At 50.8% G+C, this 23,842-nt stretch overlaps 1 long non-coding RNA gene across 1 annotated transcript in view; it reads right to left on the bottom strand.

Annotated features, from left to right (window-relative positions):
- LOC146396298 (uncharacterized) overlaps positions 1–21,430 on the bottom strand; it is a 35,261-nt gene extending 13,831 nt beyond the window's left edge. The window contains exons 1-2 of the long non-coding RNA XR_014826479.1: positions 21,273–21,430; positions 18,126–18,246 (exon numbers count right to left, since the gene is read on the bottom strand). This is a non-coding gene — a long non-coding RNA (uncharacterized LOC146396298). The remainder of the gene's footprint in view (positions 1–18,125; positions 18,247–21,272) is intronic.
- Between the last annotated feature and the right edge of the window lie 2,412 nt (positions 21,431–23,842).

Below are 23,842 nucleotides of genomic sequence, written 5' to 3'. Positions count from 1 at the left end.
TTTTATTTCCTTTCTATATTGTCCTTTTTAACAATAAGACATGATAATCAGTCTACAGTTAAAAGCAGGAAATTGTGCTGCACGTCCTGAGAACAGAGTACCTACATAAGTATTTGGAATTCTTCTGTACAATATATTTTTATTATCCCTTATTGATTGACTGAATGATTAATTTAGGCATTTATTGATTAATAGGGATTCATAGCCATTTATTTTATACTTTGGGTTATAAACTACTACTATATTACTTATTTTCTTGGTCAAATTGCTTCACTTTGGCCATTGGAAGCTCTTTCAGTTGGCCCATGCACACCGCATTTTTTGTTAGTAGTTTCTGACTTTCTCTTTTAAATATTGTTTGCAAATACATTGAGAACCACTTCAAATGCCACAGTAGTTTTTTGTTTTGAAACATCAAACATCATTTTTAAAACCTCAGTGGAGGAGTTCCCGTTGTGGCGCAATGGTTAACGAATATGACTAGGAACCATGAGGTTGTGGGTTCGATCCCTGGCCTTGCTCATGTGGCTTAAGGATCTGGCATTGCTGTGAGCTGTGGCGTAGGTTGCAGATGTGGCTCAGCTCTGGCATTGCTGTGGCTCTGGCATATGCCAGTGGCTAGAGCTCTCATTTGACCTGTATCTCCATACACCACGGGAAGCAGCCCTAGAAAAGGCAAAAAGAGAAAAGAAAAAAGAAAAAGAAGGAAAAACCTCAGTGGAGAATAATGTTATCCTCATCAAATATCAACACTGGATATTCCTCTTTTTCACTCCTGATATTCCATGTTTCTTCCTATAATCATTCCCCTTCTATCTCAAGAAGATCCTTTAGGAATTTTTAGATTAGATCCACTGGCAAAAAATTCACTCGGTTTTCCTTCATCTGAGAATGGCCATCTAAGGCACCACCAAACAGACAGGGGCCTGTTCAGGCACAAAGGCTCTGTGCCCTCTCCAGGATATCAGGAACCCCCTCAGGCTGGAACTGCACAGCCATTTCCTTGCCAGGGCATCAAGCGCTCGGGCCCTCCATCAGGACTCAGGGCCAGCAAGGTTCTCAGGGAGGCCTCTCCCCTTAGTGAAGCCCCAGGGCTGGGTCACGGGTTCAGTGAGGATGAGGAGGAGCTCCCCAGCCTGGCCTTCCTCTTGGGCCTTCACCACAGCCTGCTGCCCTGGGGGCTGCCACAGAGCCCTGTCCCTGCCTCGGGTCTTGTCTGCACTGCAGGGCAGAGGGCCCAGAAAGCTTCACAGGCCCCCGTGCCCCAGAGAATGGGCCTCAGCTCAGGCCCCGTGGAAGCTGCCAAGTCTAGAAAGCGGGCTCGATGTGGAGGCCTGGCTGCTGCTGAGGACCTGGCCAGGCCTAGGGCTGACCTGCAAGGCTCTGGGAGGCACACCATGGCTCTGGGGCTGGTTGAACCTACCCAGCCCAAAAGGAGTAGGTGTGACCCATGTGCTACACGGAGGAGGAGGAAGTGGCACTGCAGCCAGTAGGGAACGGTGGGCCAGCCTTCCAGGGCCAGTCCAACTGGGCAGTCCCAATGGAAGCCTTGGGCTCCTCCAGGTCCTAGCAACCATCCTGGCTGCCATAGGGGTGGGGAGGAAGGACAGAATGACCAGAGCCAGGAGGGGGTGTGGGTGGGTGGGGTTAGGTGGTGGGGACTTGGGTCTGGGTGTGTGTGGGTGGGCACAGTAGCTCCTTTGCGATGGGGGATGTAAAACATGGATAAAATCCTTCTGTTGTGAAATGCACTTGGTCCACTGTCGTCTTGCATGTGCCTGTGTCCTCAGAGATGGGTCGTCTGAGGACAGAGAGGGGATCTGAGAGGAACGAAGCATGTGTGAGATCCCAGGCAGTCTGGATCCACAGGTGAAGGACTAAGTCTTTCCTCCACAGAGACAAGGATGCCCAGGCTGCTCCTGGGAGTACACAGCTCTCACTAGCCCCAGGGACAGCCTCATCATCCCTGTCTCTCCAGCCTGCTGGGCTAGGGGGCTTCTGGGGCATCAGTTCCATGCTCTGCATCCCGGAACACTCTGGGGATGGAGAGCTGCTTTTGTGCCATTCAGCCCTCTGGACACTCACCAGTCGTGAGAATGGAGGCTGGAGGCAGCCCTTACCTCTAGAGAGTTTCTCTCTGCCTCTCTGAAGTGGCGAGATGACAGGCTGAGGTGATTCTCCACTCCTCCAGGGTGTCCCGTGAGGGCGGCCAGTCCAGAGAGGGAAAGGCTTGGCTGTAGGGACAGGACTTTCTGCTTCAGTGCCTTGTGGGTGGGGGACCATCCTATCGTCTTGGTGGGATTATTGCCATGTGCTAAATGGTGGAGGCAGCGGCCTCTCAGTCCCGGTGAGGACAAAACAAAGGAGGGAGGGAGTGACTGTAATCTCATGACCTGTGATTGGCTTGGGGGGAGGTTCCATCATGTGAAGCTCAGTGGTCCCAACCTCACCAGCCCACTGGCATCTGCCCCAGGGAGCTTTTGATACAAGAAGACCTGGGACTTTACGTGATCAGGGATAAGTTTTCGATTGGGGTGAGGAGGGTTAAGGATCTTGGGTTGTCCCTGGGAACGTCTGTGTGCCACAGGGGCAGCCAACACTTACAAAATAAAAAGCAAGCAAACAAAAAAAAGAAAAAGCAAAATGCCCCAAACGCCAAAAATCTAGGATTAATGCCAAGTGCAGGCACACTTAAAGTGAGCCATTCACTCATGCTTTTCAATCCATTAAAACGTGAAAGAGCAGGAGTTCGTGTGGCTCGGCTCTAAGGACACTGATTAGGATCCATGGGGACGCGGGGATGAGACATGGCATGGCTTACTGGGCTAAGGTTCTGGCATTGCCGTCAGCTGTGGTGTAGGTATGAGACATGCCTCAGATCCTGTATTGCTGTGGCTGTGCCATAGGCCAGCAGGTGCAGCTTGGACTCGACCCCTGGCCTGGAACAGCCCACAGGCCCCAATGCAGCTGACTCAAAATGGAAAAGAAAAGAATGCAATAGAATTTGCAGAAAGGAAAGATGTACGGACCATCACCAAATAGTATTTTAGGGAGTTCCCATTATGGCTCAGAAGATGAAGAATCTGACTGCTATCCATGAGTACGTGGGTTTGAGCCCTGGCCTTGTGCAGTGGGTTAAGCAATCCAGCATTGCCTTGAGCTGTGGTGTGGGCTACGGATGTGGCTTGGATCTGGCATTGCTGTGGCTGTAGCGTAGAACAGCAATGCCAGCTCTGATTCGACCCCGAGTCGGGGAACTTCCCTATGCTGCAGGTGGGGCCCTCCAATGCCAATCAGAGACTCCATCTATCCATGCATCACTCCATCCAACAAGGAAACAGTGGATTAATGGATGGCACATTCACTGCATCACAAAAATGGCCGCCATGCCCAGGGTGGGTGAAGGAGCTTCCCAATCTCAGGGGCTGGATTGGTGCAGCTTGTGTGAGACAGAGACAGTGGCTGGACACTCTTTGTCTATGACAGACACCAAGGGGAAGCTGACCCTCTGATACCAGGGAAAGGCTCATCTCCAAACCCCTCAAGGCGGAATCAAACCATTGGCTGAGGAAACCCATTTGACTTAGGATGTGGGGCCCCTGGCCTGGGTTCTGCCTTTCCAATGCCATGTGTCTCCAAGACCAAGGCACCGAGTCCCTTGTGTCCCAGTCACAGACAGCACACCTTCAGTGTCCAGCCATTCCAACGGCCAGGCCATCGTGCCTTATTGGAAGGGCCTGTTTGGGTGGTGGGGATGCAGCAGTGTGTTCCAGAGGGGATTCGGGCCCTCTGGCTCACAGGTGACCTCTTGCCAGACAGGCCAAGTGACGCATCTGTTACCAGGGTGATTTCCCAGGCACTGCCTTCCTTCCTCAGATGGCAGGGATGCAAAGGGCTTGAAAGGGGGCACAGAGCACAGAGCCATCACCTACGGTCTCCTGACTGCCTCTGCCTGGGGGGGAGGAGCTTCCTGTTGTCACAGAAGCTAGTGCTAGCATACCACTCATTGGAGGAGTTCTGGGTCCCCAACATTTTGCTACTCAGCAGCATGCAGGAGAGAGCAAGGATGGTCCTTGGAAGGAGCTAAGAGTCTTGGGTGAGGGGAAACTTGCTTATTTCCAAGAGGTGCTTCTCAGTCAGTCAGGGTAAGGATGCCCTTCCTTTCACGAAGTGCTTTGGAAGAGGTTTGACAAAGAAAGACTGGCAACCGCATGGGTTGGGAGGAAGCAACAGGCAGGGATGGAAATGTTGCTTGCTGAAGTCGAGAAAGGGCAGTTCTGACTTGCTCAAGACCACCTCCCTGCAGCTGGGAGGTGGGCCTTCTTCCTTGGGCCATCACAGTCCCTGCCAACAGCCAGGGACTGTGGCTGACAGAGCTGGGGAGTGCCTCCTGGTGCCTCTGTCATCGGCCTTCAGAGCCTGGTGGCAGCGCCCACAGCTCAGAATTGCCCTGGGCAGTAGGAGAGAGGCTGGAGCTTTGCCCACTGGGAGTGCTGATCCCCCTGCCAGGGACTGCACCCGGCTCCTGCATGTCAGCCTTCTGGTGGTAGCCAATGCCCACATGGGACCACGGCCATAGAAAGCAGCAGAGCGCTGCATCTGGGCCCCCTCCTGGACCCTGGCTCTCTCTCCACTTGTAAGCTGATCCAGACAACAATGGGCAGGGGTGGCTGTGAACTGGCCCTGTCAGACACATCTTCAGAAGCCTGGCATTTCCATGTTCAGGTAATCCCCTTATGGTTACAGTGTAAGGGAAATAGGCAGAGAACTCCTCTGTCACAGTCATATTGGAGCCGTTCCTGCCTGGGATGTTTGGAGAACCTCTACGATAAGGAAACAAAGAGCCACTGCATTTCACTCCACTGGGTCCAAAGCATATGCTGTCCATTGCAGAACAACGAGAATGAGAAGAAAGGAAGCCTCCAGATATGTGAACATGGAGATGCACCCTTCGAACGACTCCATGCTCAAAGAGGACTCTCCAGGAGAACTTGGAAAATATATAGAACGGTAGGCAAAGGAACGTGCAGTACCTAACAGGTAGTAGGATCCAGACAAACTGGTGTTAAGAGCGAAACAAATGGCACGAAATGCTTACAGAATACAGAAGATGCCAGGTTGCCCATCAACAACCTACGTTTTCACACAAGACATTGAGAAAATACAAATCGCAAAATACAGCAAACGCAGGAACAAAGAAGCTCATGACAATACCTTATGTTCAGAGGGACTCTAGCCAAGGAACACTAGCTTGGCTTACTATGCACAACCATCAATGTTATAGGCTGCATGAAGACATTACAGAGGAAATCCTACATGGTCACAATGGCGCTTGCAGAACATGTGCCACGCCCATTCATGTAAGAAACGCTCAGAAGTCTAGGAAGAGAAGGACACTCCTTGAACCCCGTAAGAACATCTTGACAAAAAGCTACACCAAGCCTCCTGCGTGATGGTGAAAGAATGAACGTCTTCCTCCTCCATCCAAAACAGGTCAGAAAGTTCTTTCTCATTTCTCCTTTTCTACTTAGTACTGTAGCTACGATCCAGGGCAGCATGGCAGGAAAAACAAAGAAAGTCCTACAGATGAGACAGGCACAAACATAATTCTCCATGCTCATGGATAGCATGGCTACCTCCACGGGAAGGCCCACCGAATCTCCAAGGCACACGGAAGAGATGGAGGTCACTTTATCAAAGTCTCAGTATACAAGGTCGACACAAACACCTTCATCATGTGTGTAAATCCCACAAAAGAACATGGCACCAAAATGAAAAACACCATGCAATACACAAGACTTGCCAAAACCTTGAAGCATTTGGTTCCATCGGTCATTCTATGGCTGCAGCCACGGCATATGCAAGGTCCAGGCAAGGGGGTCAACCTGGAGCTACAGCTACCAGCCTACAGCAAAGCCCCACCAACACCAGGTCCAAGCCACACTGCCGCTGGTGGCACCACTGGACCCTCATCCCACTGAGCCAGGTCAGGGATTGAACCCACATCCTCCTGGACACTCTTTCAGGTTTGTCACAAACTGAGCCACAATGGGAAATCCGGGGATACATATTTGGGATAGAGCATCTGTATGATAAAACGAAAGAAGACCTACAACAATGCGGACACGTATCATACACATGGATGGGAAGACTCAACACAGAATATGGCCAAATTCCAAGAGAAGTTTTTTTTTATTTTTTTTTTTGGCCCACATGGATGAAATTATTCTAAAATGGATAAAGAAAAGATAAAGGAGCCAGAACATCAAACATAATTTCGAGAAAGTACATTAATGTGGGAGGTGATTCGGCTTATGAGAACGATCTATGGAGGGCAGCTTGGCATTGCTGGAGGGAAAGAGGCAGACAGAGTTCAGTGTACAGATAGAGAATGCAGAAATAGATCCATAGCAATACACCAACCTGGGATGTTCTAATACGGAAGCTCAAGGGCAGTAGAATGGTATAGGGATAGGGTTTCTATCCCATAGGAAAATGAACTCATCATGGAACATTCAGTGCAAATGTAAAATGTGTATAAATACAAACGATGCAACCTTTACCACACCTAAGAAAAAACAATTGGAGCAAACCTCTGGGTCCTCGGGCTTGGCAAAGGGGTCTTCCACATGACAAGAAAAACATTATCCCAAAAGGGAAGGAAAGAACAGAAAGTTGGACTTCATCAAAAGGAAAGAAAGGCCCTTCAAAACATACATGCACCCCAATGTCCACTGAAGCACCATTTCCAATAGCCAAGACAAGGGAGCAAGCTAAATGTCCATCGGCCGAGGCATGGATAAAGAAGATGAGGTTCATATGTACGGGGGGACATCACACAATCATACAAGAGAATGGAATCATGAACGCTGCAGCAGCAAGGATGGACCTGGAAATTTTCATCCTAAGTGAAGGTAGACAGGGAAAGACAAACATCGTATGATACCACTTCTAAGTGTAACCGAAAGAGAGGACACAAATGAACATGTGCACGGAACAGAAACAGACTCCCAGCCTTGGAAAACAGGATGGGTCCCAAAGGAGCCAAGTCCACAGCAGGAGGGACTGGGGGTTTGGGACTGGCTTCTGCACACGGAGTACATGGAATGACCGGCCAACAGGAACCTGTGGTAGAGCCCAGGGAACTCTAGCCCACAGTTAGTGATAGTCGATATGGGCATAGAATCTGAGGGAGAAGGGGTGTGTGTGTATGTATGACCGAATCACTTTGCGACACAGCAGGAAATAGCACAACATGGTACCTCACTGTCCTTTCAATCAAAATGAAGATAAGTACATCAATACCGCTGGAATAGGCAACAACAACATCAGCAACAATGAAAAGATAAGCGTTCTTCCCCATGACAGCCAAAACCCTACCCCAGACAGAAAACGGACCTCATCACATGGAAACATTTTCCTAGCTGAAAAGAAGCTACAGGTTTGAAGAAACTACCTGCCAACCACATATCTGACCCAAGTCTGGTGTCTCGAGGGAATAAGTCACTGCCAAGACACGATCATAACAGCGGGACCTATTCCACCAGAAAATGGGCAAACGATAGGAAGACATGGGTCACCCACCACAGCACTGTGAGTCCTGAAGTCTGGGTCCACTGTGAGGCTTCCCGGGATCCTGCTGGCTACATGAGATCACTGGGTCAGGCAGAGGGCAGGAAGGATTTCAACAACACTGCTTCCAGGAACTCCCTCGGGTTGGCCTGAGCCAGCTAAGCTGAAAAGGAGACATCAGGCTCCAAGTGCTGGAGGTGTGGACCCCTTGGGCCAGGCTGGCTGGGGCCCTTGGACCGAAGGCAGGTGTTCATGTGGGGGTGGGGGCCAGAAAGGTGGGCAGTGAGTTGTTCCCCTTCAGGCTATGGAGAGCGGGGCCGTGGGCATGATGAAAGAGGGTGCTGGGAATCCAATGTAGGAGCAGAGTGCTGTGAGGCCTGGACCTCATCTCACAGCCTGGCGCTGGAGCTCCTCTCTCAGCTTCCCTCTCTGTCGCCTAGACTCCGTTCCTTCATGAGGCTTATATGACATGGGCTGGAACCCCCGGCCTCACGGCCTTTGGTCATGGGCTCTGATCCGGCTCGAGTGCCCTGCACTCTGGAAACGTCCCCCCCTCACTTTGGGGAGTCGATCCTCCTTCATCCCAACCCCAGGACTGATGTTCCTTTACTTTCCAAGAGACCCTTCATCCCTGGCACTGGAGACACCTGCCAATAGGGGCTACAACTCTATTACCCGAAGTTCATATGTGGAAGGCTTCTCCCCCAGGACCTCCGAACATGACCTTAGGTGGAGCAGGCTTTTCTTTGTCTTTCCATTGCCTACGTTTGTTTGTTTGGATGGGGCTGCTGGGGCGGCATATGGAAGTTCCCAGGCTTGGCATCCGAACGATCCATCGATCGATCGGAGCTTTGGCAGCTGGCCTACACCACAGCCACCACAATGCCACATCCAGGCCGGGTCTGAGACCTACACCACAGCTCATGGCCACATTGGATCCTTCCCTTCCTGAGCGAGGCCAGGGATCGAACCTGAACACTCATGGTTCCTTCTCGGGTTCAGTTCCAGGGCAACACCAGAGCAAGCCCTGCAGCAGAGTTTGTACAGAAAGAGCTGAAATCAGGTCACTAAGGTGGCCCCTAATACAATAGGATGGGTGCCCCTAAAGAAAGGGCAAATTTAGACCCTGAGTCCCACAAGGGAGCTGATGTGAGGGCGCAGGACGGAGATGGGCATCTGGAATCCAAGGAGAGAGGCCTCAGGGCCAACCCAGCTGGTTTATACCGGGATCTCAGAAGGCTGGGCACCAAACGATGAGTTGATTTCCTTTGGTTATTGGAGATTGCAGGCTTGGTTTGTGGGGTGGCCACTGTTGCACAGGGAGGCCAAGATGGTGCCCTGGAAAGCTGATGGATCTGGTGGGGGAGGAGTGGCTGTTTGCCGAATGGAGACTGGAGTCTGAGGCAGAGACAGGAGCACAGGAGCTCGGGGGGTCTGCACCAGGCCTGCTGCAGGACCTCGAGCATGGACAGCAGCAGGGGCCAGTCTCTGGGGGCACAAAGCCTGTGCCAGGCCCAGGAGAGCCAGCAGCCTGCAGAGACTGCGATGGGACCTGGGTGTGAGGTGGAGGGACCGTGGGCTCAGGGAGAGGCATGTGCTTCTGGATCTCATCGGTCCCATGGGAGAAGCAGGTGATATTGGTGAAGATGCTGGGGTAGGGGGCGTGTCAGCCGTCTAAGCCCCAGCGGGCCATCCCCATGAGACACCCTGAAAAAGGGAGGTCACAGATGAGGGCACCCCCCTGGGACCTCCCTCCGGAGGACAGGGGACTTAGGCTGCAAGCAACAGAGCTAGGTCAGAGGAGTCTCTGCCATGCACGGTCACTCAGTTGTACTTCTGGGAAGTTCCAAAGCCTGGCATCCCATGGCTGATGAGCCTGTGTAAGCCATGCAGGCAGGCACGGGCGTCCTGATGGAGGAAGCTCCTGACTGACCCTCAGGACAATCACAGGTTTCAATCTATCAGCAGATGGGACTCTGAGCCTGGAGAACCCCTGGAGGTCCAGAAGAAGGCACTGTCCAAGGCCGAGAAGGGACATAGGTACCAACAGGGCCCAAGAGAGCTGGTGTGGGAGTGGAGCCTGGCCAGCTCAAGCCCCTGCAGACCTCAGCTCTGGCAAGGCCCTGGGCTGCACCAGCACACCCCTAACCGGGACCCTCTTCCTTTCTCATTCCTTTAGACATCTGGTGTTCTCTCAAGGTCTTGGTTGAGCCTTTTCAGAAGATGCCCATACCCAGGCCTGTTGGAGGTAGCCGGTCTTGCTCAGGGGGTCAGTTGGGTTTAGAAACAGAGTGGCTGGGACTTCCTAGAGTTAGTGAGCTCAGGGCCGGGCCATCTGGTGGGAAATCTCCTCATGTCATCAGCCAAAGGGAGGGTCTGGTCCTTGTGGGTGGGGGAGAGGGGCAGGGGCCATTGCCAGTTTCCAGGGCACCACAACAGGAAGTCTTGCAATCGAGGTTTTAAAGCAACAACTACAGGAGAGTGATAGCAAGATACGGGAAGGACAGAGAGCCCCAAACAACTTGAACCCAAACAGGCACGCAGCAAGACCTCTTCTGATAAATATGGCCAAAGTGAAACAGAAAGAGAGGAGGCCAAAGGCAGCAAGAGAAAAGCAAGGCGTTCATGATGAGGGAACCCCAATAAGGTTATCAGCAGTTTGCTCTACAGAAACACTACAGGCCAGAAGGGGGTGATGAGACCCATTGAAAGAAAGAACAAATAATCTGCCTCCTCCAAATACCCTATCCAGCAAGACTATCATTTCAAATCGAAGGGGAAATCAAGAATTTCTCCAACAAACCAACACTGAAAGAGTACTGCAATACAAAACCCATTCTGAAAGAAATACTCAAAGGGTCCTCCAATTAAAAAAAAAGAAAAAAGAAAAAAACCATTGGAAAGCAGTGACTTAGAGAAGCCAGCGTACAGATCTAACCATGAAGATGTCAAAAACATAAAATGAAATAAACTACATCAAATCATACAATGAGGGCGAGGAATGGAAGGAAATGTAGATCCTTTGTCTTGTTTCAATGACGCGTTTGGTCCTATGTAACGGTCAGGCTAAAGTGAGCAGACATACGAAGGGGTTAACATAGTAACAAAGCAGGGCAGCCCCAATCCAAAGGCCAACACTACATTCAAAAATCGGAAAAGGAAAGGACTCCAGCAGAGAATCAACGGAACCCATTCACTCAATGGAAAAGAAAGAAGAAAAGAGAAACATAGACTCAACGGGAAAACAAGGCTTCAAATGGCAATCAAGAAACATCTATCAATGACCACCTGAATTGTTCTGGGACCGAATGCTGCCATCAAAAGACACAGAGGGCCAGATTGGGTACCAAAGCAAAATCCTTCAATCTGCTGCCTAGACAAGCTCACCCGAGGGCAAAGGACACGCATAGATTGAAAGGGAGGGGATGTGAAAAGATATTTCATGCCAATGGACAAGACAGGAGATCAGGAGTAGCGCTGCTCATATCCAACAAAATCGCCTTTAAAATGAAGGCCATCAAGAAAGGCAAAGAAGGACACTAGTTCACGGTTAAGGGATCCATTCCAGAAGAAGATACCACACACTTATATCTGGAATCTAATATACGGCACAAATGAACCTTTCCACAGAAAAGCAACTCATGGACTTGCAGAATAGACTTGTGGTGGCCAAGGGGGAGGGGAGGGGGAGGGAGTGGGGTGGATGGGGAGCTTGGGGTTAATGCCTGCCCACTATGGCCTTGGGAATGGATTAGCAATGAGATCCTGCTGTGTAGCGCTGGGTACATTGTCTAGTCATGTTTGACGGAGCATGATAATGTGAGAACATAGAATGCCTACAGGTATGTGTAACTGGGTCACCACGTTGTACAGTAGAAAACAAGATTGTATCGGGGAAATAAAAATTAAGAGCCAAAGAGGAAGCGGTATATACACACAATGGAATACTCCTGCGCCATAAAACAGAGCACCCTAATGCCATCTGCAGCAACATGGGTGGAACGAGACCCTCTCATCCTGAGTGAAGGAAGTCCGAAAGAGAAGGACGACTACCATACGACATCACTCATATGAGGAGTCTCATATACAGCCCAAAGGAACCTTTCCACCTAAAGGAACTCATGCACTTGGAGAATAGACTTGTGGTTGCCTAGAGCGAGGGGAGGGAGTGGGATGGATGGGGAGCTTGGGGTTATTGGATGCAAACGACTGCTTTTGGAAGGGATTAGCAAGGAGATCCTGCTGTGTAGCACTGAGGACGAGGTCGAATCACTTATGATGGAGCATGATAATGGCACAAAGACGAATTACACATGTATGGGGAACTGGGTCACAATGCTGGGCAGTGGAAAAAATTGTCTCGGGGAAATAACAATCAAAAAACACCCAACAAACACCCCACTAGAGGCAGTCATCAAACCACAAGAGCAGAGAACAAGGGAGGACGGGAAAAGACCAACAAAACCCAATCTGACACAGCTAATAACATGGCCATAAGAACATACAGATCAAGAAGCACCTTCAATGCAAATGCACAAAATGCCCCAACCGAAAGACATCGACTGGCTGCATGCATACAAAAAGAAGACGCATCTCCTTCTCTCTGGGTCGAGATCGAGAGCTCCGTCTCGTTCTCCATCTCGATCTCCATCTCGATCTCGATCCAGATAGGTAGAGGGATAGACAGATAGGTAGACCTGCTGTCTTCAAGAGACCCCCTTCAGTTTGAGGGACATATACAAATTGAAAGTGAGAGGATGCAAGAAAATATTCCTCGTGCGTGGGAATTAAAAGAGAGACGGAGTAGAAACACCCCCATCACACAAAAGAGACCTTCAAATAAAGCATATTAATAAGACACAACGAAGGTCATTACGTAACGGTCAAGGATCAATCCAAGGAGAGGAGATGGGAATTGGAAACCTATATGCACCCAATACAGGATCCCCGCAATGTAGAAGGCAACTGCTACAACCGTAAAAGGAGAAATGGACACTAACACAGTCAGAGCAGGGGGCCTTCCCACCCGACTCCCATCAACGCACGGGTCCTCCAGACATAAAATCAACAAGGGAACCCAGGCCTTCAATATTGCATTGGACCACAGGGCACTTCCTCCATAGGTAGAGCGCTTTCCATCCCAATGAAGCAGGATACACACTCCTCTCAAGGGCACACCTGACATTCCCTAGGACAGATCACATGCTGCGTCACCAAGCAAGCCACTGTACATGGAAGGAAATGGAAATCCTATCCCACAGCTTGTATGAACCCAACGCTATGAGGCTCGAAATCAACCACCAAGAAAACAATGGCAACAAACACCAACGCCCGGAAACTCGACAACATGCTACTCAACAACCAAGGGAGTGCTGGAGAAACCAAAGAGGAAATCTGAAGATCCCAAGAAGCAAGTGACACCAAAGACATAACAATCCAAAGCCTATGGGATGCAGCAAAGGCAGATCGAAGAGGGACGTTTCCAGCAATACAAGCCTACCTCAGCCAACAAGGAAAACCACCAACAAACAACCTGGCCTTATGCCCAAAGCAACCAGAGAAAGACAAACACAAGGAAAGACATCCTAATGATCAGAGCAGAAAGGAAAGAGCAGCGAAGAAAACCATCGGAAAGATCAATGCAGCTACAACTGCTTCTTTGAATACATCCACCATATGGATAAACCCTTAGCCAGACTCATCAGGGAAAAAAGAGTGGACTCAAATCAATAACCATCAAAATGCACACCAGCTTCCAATGGACATCCCAGAATACAGAGGATCAGAAGAGACTACTAAAAGCAACTCTATGCCAAGAAAACAGACTTCCTAGACGAAATGGACACCTTCCTAGCAAAGTACAATCTGCCAAGACTAAACTCCGATGACCTAGAAAAGATGACTGGGCTGATGCCAAGAACTGAAAATGACGTTGTGAGGAAAAAACTTCCAGCAGGCATTCCCGTCGGGGCTACACTGGAATGAACCTGACCCGTATAGGAGAAAAGGCACGTGCAATCCCTGGATCCAGGATTGCCTTCAGATATGGAGCAGGTCCCAGATGCAGCTCGGATCTGGCCTTGCTGTGGCCGTGGCTGGCAGCTGCAGCTGCAGCGCCAATTCCACCATAGCCAGGGCATTTCCAAATGCCATGGGTCTGCCCTGAAAAGACAAGAAAAGGCCAACCCCCCACTCCACCCACTTCCCCACAAACAAAACTAGACCACCTGAGGTCTTCACATGCACATACCCAACAGGGGCCTGAACACAAACACCGACCAGTGGTACACAATGACTACTTCGTATACAGGCTCACTACCACCAGCTCCTACACAGTCATCTCACGCACAGCCCATGGGCAAGGCCACAGCCCTACAGTACTTCTAGGCCAGGATTCCAGAACACACACACATCGCCTATGAGATTTCTTTGTTTCCAAACACACACACCTACCTCTGACATCCCTCCAAATACATACTACAGAAGCCCCAGGACCTCAAATACACACACAGCCACAATCCGCCTACACGTACTAATACACATGTACACGTCTCAAACACCTATGGACACACACAGACAAATATTCCCAACCCTTGAACATACAGATGCCCCAAACACTACACATGGTGCCACCTCTCCAGAAGACAACCGCCCTGCCAGGACACTGCACCTGTGTGGGTGTCAACTGCATATGCATTTCAGCCCTCACCCTCAATGTGGACACACCATCTCTTCGTACCTAGGACCTGTAGAAACACCTCGGCATTCTGCCAAGAAGCAACGTGGCACACTCCCAACACCTCCATACCATAGGAACACAACCTGGTCATTCATGCACCTGGTGATAGACACACAAACGAGTAGACACACGTAGGACACATGGACCTATCGCCAGCAAACCACACAGGAAATGACTTCCACATATCCAATGATCCTAGGACCCAGCTCATCCATCTGCAAACTCGTAACACATAACCCCAGCACATATTTCTCACACCAAGAAATGCACGTCTCCCACGCCCCTGTAGAAACACAGAACCTCATCTCTCCAGCAGACACACACTTCCCCACGTCCCCACATATATAAGCCTAACATGTCCCTCCTGAAAACTACAAGGGCATAGCCCCAGCGAATATGCCTCCAAATGCCCATGCCCCTGGAATACACACTCAAACGCATTCTACACACAACTCTCCAAAACACCCAAGCAGACCCGCAATTACTCAGTACACGACACAAGTGCAAACCTAGCACCCTACGTCCTTTCCTCCAAACACGCATATAACACACTCTCGGCATATCCATAAACCCACACTCCCCAAGGCTCCATCCAAGGGCATGCACTCTTCCAGCATGCAGAATCCAGAAGCATACCAATACGGCACCCCGACCTATATAGCATTCACCTGTCCCAGAAGATAGGCCGACTCGCCCTCTACACATCAAAAGACACATGCACGGCTCTGGAACATGTGCTACACACAAAAAAGCAAAGAGCCATATGACAGGCCATGAACACACAAATAATCATCCTAAAGGGAAGGGCAGAGGAGGATCCTTAAAGAGCAGAAACCGCCCACGGGGGATGGGTTAAAGACAAGCTTTCAAGGGGTCTTCGAAATGGTCTAAAGCTGATGATCACTCAAGAAAAGGAACCCAGCCATGACTTACCCGACTTGAAGGAAGACCAGATGCATCCAAGTGCCAGACACGCTCAAGACACAACCCCCAAGAGTTCAAGCACAAGACAACAGATGTGGAGATCGAGTCCTGCTGCATGAGGTCAAGGAGAGAAGAGTCCTGGACAAGGAGCATTTCTGCACCTCACCCAGACAGAAACACAGGGGAGAGGGGACACGCCTAGGTAAAAGAGGACAGTAGATGGAAACCTGAGATGAATTACCCCAGTTGATATACGACCAAACGCCTGGGAATACACACCGATTTGTGCAAGCACTGTGACAGCCCAAGGCACACCATCCATATAGGGCACAAGGAGGAGCTGGAGATGGAAGCCTTGATATCCACCCTCCAATGAGGAAGAAGGCAGTCTTCTCCCCTCCCCATTGGGCCTTGGACTCTAGAAATGTAGCTCTCTTGGTTCTTGGGGCTGCTCTGCTCCCTGGCCAGCTTACGTGTATCTCCCTCCAGGGTCTTATGCTCCTAAACTCACTCTTTACCTGGGGCTTCGCTTCCTGCCAAACTCTTCCTGCCACGAAGCAGAAGAACCAGAGCTTCATCAAATCCTGACACCTGGTGAGGTGTCTGACAGTGCAAAGACAGTGGGTTTGAGCAGGTCGAGGCGTTCCTTTGTGGCACGGAAGGCTAAGGATTCTGAGTGTTCACTGCAGTGTTCCCGATTGCTGCTGTGGCAGTCCGTCCGTGGACGGGGAAACTCCATATGGGGCAGATGCCACCAAAAAGAAGAAGTCTGTGCGCTCGAATCCTCTCTGAACCTGGGATCCTGGATTCAGGTGCCAAGCTGAGGGCAAGGTAGATTCCAGTCCCACTCTCAATTTTGGCTGGGGTCAAGTCCCAACCACGAAGTTTCACTACAGGCCCCAAAGGTACAAATACACAGATCGGCCCCTGGACTTCCCTAACATCGCCCTGAGGCCTAGGCAGATAATCCTACCAAGTCCACCAGGAGACACACAATCCCCAACTTCATGGCGGAAAACATCCATGAAAAATAGGCCCCTGAACACCAACTTACAAACACCTAAACGCCAGCTCCTGGACTATGCCTCTGTTACATCTCAGCACCCTCCAAAGACAAACGCTCACCCAAACACAGGCATGATCTCCCCTTACACACATATCCATAGACAAAACCCAACCAACCCTCACCTTTGATGGATTACCAGATTCCCGACAACCAGGTGGCCTTGTACCAATCCCCCCTAGGCTTGCAAATCCATCACGATTTACATCCGACTACAACTAGGTGGTCAGCACTACATTCAGCAAGGCTGCCCCCAACAGAGACCCAAGCATGCCCTTTGAACAGAAGTGCTGACTGACATTGGGATGTGAAAAAGGAAGACACCAGTGAAACTAGCAGCCTGGATGGTACATCTTCACTCCTTTTCCCGAGCCCTGAGCTACTTCTTGTGAACCCCATGAGGGTTTTCAAATTGGAAATTCTTCCTTCGAGCTTTCCTATGGTTTGGAACGGCAGGCACACTGGAATGCCACCCATTTTAATCACTCACACACTTTAGCCCCCTGCCTCCATAGGCCCCACAGTCCCTCAAGTCTCCCAGCAGCCTGATCCACAGTGCTGCTAAAAGCTGTGGTGGAAACACTGCTCCGGACCTGAGCTCCATGCGGGCATGAACCCACATGGAGGAGGGCACAAGGAGTCTGCAGCGTGCACAAGAGCACAGAGCGGTCACACCCAATGGCTGAAGAGTCCCCATATTCCTTAGCAGGGCTGTCATGGAATGAATGCTAAAGGCCACCAGGACGGGCCCCACCCTCAAGCAGGCCACCCCTTGGGAAACCACCCTCTTTGCTCCCACGTGCGCTACTGACTACCCAAGCGGACCCTCCTCAACAGACACTAGGAGCGGTTGGAGGATGGGAGTCTCTGTGCACAACAGCTCAGTCAGCAGGGGACAGGTGGGAAGAGGAGGGAGGGAAGGAAGCATCAGAAGAGCTGGCCCAGGAGCTCCCTCCAAGACAGGAATGTCATGGAGGATTTGCATTCGCTGCAAAGCTCTCTGGGGTTGTCTTCCTGTCTTCTCCCTGGGAGCTTCTGTGGCCATCTCTTCTTAAACCCTATCTCTTGGGAGATGAGCCCCACGGTCACACTGCATCGGTGAAACCCATGCATTTAGATAGGATCCCCATACAAGAGTTTGCAGAGATCCAGCCTAAGCACAGAATCCTCAAAGTGGGCCAAGGACATTCATGCCCTTTGGGCCACAGTACCTTAGGCTGTGTGGACTCTTTGGGTTGGGATTTGCTCGTCTAGAAAGAGAAGGGTCTTTCCCCTAGCAAATTGGATGGATCCATTAAAGAACCATTCTAGCACGCAATTGGAGATCTGGGAACCTCTCTTCAGAGATGGTGCTCCTGTCGCCGTGCCTAGAGAATTTCCAAATGCCTCGATTCTCCACGCATGTTTGTTCTTCATGTCTTTCTTTAATACATGGAGCTTGTTCAATAAAGGTTGGTGCACAGGTGTGTCTCCTTTGTACGGTTCTGGTTGTCCTGGTTATGCTGGTGAGCTAAACTTGACCCTCTTGGCCAGTCACAAGACAGCAGGTACTTTGGGAACACTATTCCTCTCCCTCCCTATATTTTGCACGACATCGTGGAAGTTCCGGTGGACATCCACCCACAAAGAAGTAGCAGCAGATTCAACATACCCACCTGACTTGGGAATGCTCGCCAAAGAAGCTTGACCCCTCAGATCCCTTTTCTGGTCCATGGCAACATCAGAGCATTTCTTCCTCCACAGGATACCTCTCAAGACCCTTACATCTATCTGACAACACCCAGAGCTCCCAAGGGCACAGACGTGAAACGTCCACAAGACACAAACCTGGGATCTCTCGGTGCCTTTCAATTTCCATGTGGGAGTGGAAGGTTCACTGTCTCCTGATGCTAGTGATCCATCTCCAAAGATGTTTCTCCTCAGCCGCCAGTGCCTGCCCCGAAGCTCTCTGCAGGAACAATCAGAGGTCATGGTCCAAAGGACGTTGAGACACCCACTTCCATGACTGGTTTCCCTAATTACAGTGCAGCTGATTTGACACCCTCTGCCTCTCCGATGTCGGCATGTAGGGTTCTGAGGTAGTATAAGATAATGAACAACAGAAGGAGTTCGTGTCATGGTGCATCAGAACCGAATCTGACTAGGAACCATGAAGTTGCGGGTTCCACCCCTGGCCTCGCCCGGCGGGTTAAGGATCGGGTGTTGATGTGAGCTGCGGTGTAGGTTGCCATCACGGCTGGGATCTGGCATTGCTGTGGCACTGGCATAGTCCAGGGGCCACAGCTCTGATTGGACCCCTAGCCTGGCAATCTCCCAATGCCATGGATGCGGCCCTCAGAAGTCCAAAATCAGTCAAAAAATGTGGAAGATTTGGGAGCACCTCGTTTCCACAATGCAACTTTTGTATCAGTGTCCCTGAGAAGACTCATGCCAATACGACATCTGGGGAGGGGGTGGGGTGGTTTGGGAGCTTGGGGTGAAGGGATGCAAAGGATTGGCTTTGGTGTGGATTAGCAATGAGATCCTGCTGTGTAGCACTGGGAACTTGTGATGGAGCATGCTCATGGGAGCGACTAGAATGTGTACATGTGTGTGTACCTGGGTCACCATGCTGTACAGTAGCAAAACCATTGTCTTGGGGGAAGAACAATTCAAAACCAACCAAACAAGAAACCCCCACAAATACTACATCTGAGCTATGCGTGAGAATCTTGTAACAAATTGCCGGAGTGGCTGAAGAAGGGGAGGAAGCAACAAGGAAGCCTGGCCTTCCTGAATGCCTGGGTACAATGGGTGCCTCAGCAATCTTCTCATATGAAGGTCTTGTTTGAAAACCCTTGAAATGTTTCTTCAGTGTAAAAGCTCCAATAGAGAGCCCTATTCCCATGGTGCTCAGTTGTGCAGTGCCCCATCCAGAGTTTCTTCCTACAAAGCTCACCATGGCATTGCAGGAGATACTCTCGCCTCAGCTTCTCACCCTCTTTGGAGTCCATGTTCCTTTGCAAGGGGCAAGAAGCTTCGGAAGCACCCACACAAGTCCTTTTTCTCAATCTGCAACAATGCTTTCAACCTCTCCTTCCTTGCCCAACACCCTAACAGCAGGAGGAATTGTAGTTCTGCTACTGCACACAGGGACTCTTGCCTCCCAAGAGATTTGCTTGCAGTCCTAGGAGGTTTCACCCCTCACCTCCCTTGATGATGTTCCCGAGACCTCGCCTCTCACCACACCAGACGGACATACGCATTCCTATCACTTGCATCGTGATAAGCTGACCTTAACTCCCAATCTGAACGTTTCCTCAGGTGTGTTTCCGTTTGGCTGTGTCAGGGATGCTACGTTGATTCCCATGCAGACAGCACCATAGGCAAGGACAAGCCTCGATTCTCAAGAGCAAGGGTATGGGATGCAGACAGGAAATGCACCAGCTTTCAAGCAGGGCTTGCTGGGGAGGACGTTGAAGCGAGTGGGTTTGGACACGTGGAGATTGGACATTGGTGGATAAAAAGCTGGCACTGTGTCAAAGGGCACACCCACATCACGGGCAGTCGATGTTTTCATACCTACAAAAGCCAGCAATTCCCATCATGGCTCAGCAGACATAAACCCCCCTAGGATCTGTGAGGATGCACACTCCATGCCAGCCTCCTTCAGTAGAATAAGGATCCGGGGTTGCCCTGAGCTGTGCTGTAGGTCCCAGATGCAGCTTGGATCCCACATTGCTCTGGCTATGGCAGAGGCCTGCTCGTGCAGGTCTGATGTAACTCCTAGCCTAGGAACATCCATAGGCAGCACGTGTGTCCCCCCAAAGGAGAAAGCAATTAAACCCAAGAGACCCGCCCACACACACTTTTGGTTCTTTCACATAAGGAAAGAGAAAATTTTGTCTTCTCCTCCCTTACTTCTGTCCTTAACCACATAAAGCTCAAAGACGCAATAGTATCTCTTGGCTCTCCAATTGCCATTTCATCCTAAGAGCCTGCAGATTTGGGGTCCCTTTGCTATTTTCTTTTGGGTTGGACCAATAGGCACCTTTTGGTCTCCACTCTGAGTTCTCCTCCCCTCAAGAACTGCCCACTCCCTGTAGCCTAATATGGTACCCTTATGGGCAAGTCTTGCCAGATGCATGCTGATTCCAAGGGAAAGGTAAATTTCAGATACACAGGGAAAGTACTTGCAGTAAAGATATGTCCAAAATGGTGCACGGGACACAGGTCAGGCTAAATGCAGGCACTGTGTGTGGGAAATGAAAAACTCAAATGGAGCTGCACATTTACTATTGTTTTTGCCTGGCGTTGAGCACTCTGCCCTTTCAGTACATCGAATTTCAAGAGAATGGAGGAACTCCCATGTTAAAAATGCATCCAGTAACAGAGGAGCCACGATATCAGTAGGAAGGCAACAAAAGGAAAGATACTCAGGTCTATGGGGACGCAATTTAATTTTCTCGTTTCCTTTTTTACTCTTTCTCAAGAGGAACTCTTTGATCTTACAAGAGGTTAGGTTTTCCACTGCAGTTGATTTACAATGTTTTGTCTACTTCTGCTGCGTAGCCAAAGGACCCTGTCGTACAGACAGATGTATGTATATATGATATATGATACATATATATCTATATAGGATACATATGTAATCACTTTCTCACATTATCCCCCAACCTTTTCCATCACAAGTCCAAGATGGAGTTCCCTGTGCACATGGTACATTTCAACCAGAGACAAAGGAATACTACCTGCAAAGGCAAACGGATGGCATTCAAAGTTGCTTGCCCAAAAGATCTCTGAAAAGATGGGAATGAAACAGGTATCTCTGATCCCTGGTGGGAACGAGGACTGAGTGGACAGGGGAAAGAGGGGAGAGGAGGACTCAGCACTCCATATGCTATTCGGCACATGTGGACTGTGATCCCCAAGAAGGGAGGATTTGTTGAAAATGTTACATTCAAACATTTAACAGGGAAAAGCTCCAAGACTTACCAGCAATGTCATCATACGGGAGACACGATAGACTGATCTCTGGTCTTGGACACGTGGGCTGTGCAGTGGCTTTTTGGATAGGCTGGGCCTTTCCAGCACAAGGGAACATGAGGAAGGTGGGTCCTGCTGGATGCTGGTTGGCACACAAGGACGGTTTCCTTAGGAAAGACGGACACACACCAATCACAAATGGTGGGTCTGCTGAGAGAAGCCAAACCATAAACATTGGGTTCCAGGTGGCCATGAAAACCCAAGTGGTTATCAGATGATAAAAGGTGAATTTTGTTCAGAAAGTCTTGCCTCTGGGGAAGGGAGCCTGAAGCCAGGACGGACGCTGAGGCGGGTGAAGGACAACAAACAAGTTGATGAATAACAGAGGGAAAGGGAACATCAAGACAGACCTTGGTGCTGTGACTCTGAAAACCAACACATACATTGCCTGATGAGGCACTCGACAATTGTCTGGCCCCTGCATAAGGTGGAAGAAACGTCTGGTTCTTGCCTCCCTGCAGAGGCCAGCATGGAATGGCACCCCACCCCCACCCAGGCTCACCTGCCCTCGGCCCCTCCCCCACTGCAGAATGACTGGAGGCCCGCATTCTACTGTTGAGATTCAAACTTGGGCTCCTTTACTTGCGTCCTGAGCATCTGTTGGGGCAGGTCCCTCGCTGGGTCCTGCTCTTGACTGTCCACGTTGAGGCCACCAGCCCGTGGTGGTCCAGGCCCATGCCTGTGGGAATGGCTTCAGAAGGCAGTAAGCCTTTAGACAGGGGCTGTTTTCCAAGAGAAAGGGCCTCCCTCAAATCCCTGGGTTTCCGTTGGGACCCTTCACTGTGGACATGGAGTTGGACGGAAGGAGAGGAAGGCGACAGCACTGCACCCCAGGGACATCTCAGCTGGGGAGCCTGTAGAAACCTGAAGCTGCCCTGGGGAGGACAGCTGCTTGGAGGTGGTTCAAGAGGCCTTGCTCTGGTTGGGGAGGCAGGATGGCAGCAGGCAGGTTGGCGGTTTCTAGAAGGGAGACAAGCCACTTGGAACGTGTGTGTAGCCAGTGTCCTGTGGCTGGCCCTGGGTGGGTCATGGGGAAAGCCTAGCCCCGCCTTGTGGTCCTCAGGCATCTGAAGCTCGCCTCACCAGACCTCTCTAAGGGATTGGAACTGGCGCATCCTCTGGCTAATGGGGGCGTGGAATGGGAGGGTATAGTCAGAAAACGATTCAGTGCTGGTGGGTGTTGTCTGGGGACTCATGCTCAGGAAAGGGTCTGTTCTGAGCTGGGCGGGATGTGACTCTCGCTGCAATGGCCCAGAACGTTTCCCTCCATCCCGCCCAGAACTCACTTCTCCGGTCAGGCAACTGTGGCCTTGGATTCCACAAGGGATGGGCAACCAGGTGACTTCATCCAAGCTAGGACTCGTGGGCCTGAGGTGTTCTGTATTGGTTTCCCTTTTGTGGAAATACATCTCTGCAGACATGGCGCAGCGTGTCAGGTGGCTCACAGCAGAAGCTGAGGCCTGACTTTGAGATGAAGAGTGTGTTCCTATTTCAAGTCACTACTACTACATGTGGAGAGAGGCTGGTGCAGGTGGAATGCCTAGGAAGGCTGCTTCCTTTGTAAAGGGGGGGGGGTGAAGCAGTGTAGCACAGAAGCAGGAAGATGATCTAGTCTGCTACTCTGAAACCTCCTAGAGCATCTGTGGAGGTCAATTCGGTGCCTCGTGGTATGTACCTCCTTCTCCTGAATGGGCGGTTTTCTCACAATGGCACCTGACTCCTGCCTGCTTCTCAGTTTCTCCTCACTTTCCATTATTGGGAGCTGGAAGGGGAAGGACCACAGGCAGCCTCCACTCCCATGACCCTTGTCACATGAGCCGCCCTGGACCCGTGCTCATCTTTGGAAGCCAACCCTGGATGGGAAGTGGCAAAAATGCAGGGGACACACACCGACTTCTCAGACTTCTCTCTGAGGAGCAGAACTGCATGGCGGGAGGGACACAGGGCCATCGGGATGGGGTGGCACACCTTAGCCCCTGTGAAGTGTCCACTCTGGGTGGTTCAGAGAGGCAGGTGCATGCTTGGTGGGGCTGTTTGGTGTTTGTCTAAGGGTTCTGTGTGCAGAGCGATCTTCGCAGCCTTTGAGAGGTGTTGTGTGAGGTCAGGAAAGTATGACAGAACAGATGTGTGCTGAGCATCCCGAGAGGAAGGGTTGAGGAGGATGTGAGGCCCTTCGATTTAGACAGTGGAGGTCCATCAAAGGCCTCACGGTGCCTGGAAGGACCTTGGAGAAGGCCCTTACCTGCCAGTGACCTTGCTGAGGGGCATGCTCAGAGTAGATGACCTCTCAGGTCCAGGACGTGGGGACAGCCTGTGAGGACGAGGTGTCAGGGAGCTCCTCAGGGAGGCTCTCCCATCCCTGCTGCTGAGCTGAGCATTTCTCGGTAGACAGGGGCAGGGAACTGGGTGTGGGGGTCAAGACCATGAACATCCCTCCACGACATCTGCACAACACACAGCTTCCTCGGGCCAAATGCCCTCTCTCACTGAGGTCAGAACATGAAAATCCCTCCACGACA

Source organism: Sus scrofa, chromosome 14, assembly GCF_054392235.1.
Source record: "Sus scrofa isolate SSC_HxYL_T2T_F1_AM1 chromosome 14, Sscrofa_HxYL_maternal_Yorkshire_Landrace_v2.0, whole genome shotgun sequence".
In the NCBI taxonomy this organism is placed as follows: Eukaryota; Metazoa; Chordata; class Mammalia; order Artiodactyla; family Suidae; genus Sus; species Sus scrofa.
Note: the sequence above shows the minus strand (reverse complement) of the source record. Positions and strands in the feature narration are given on the sequence as shown.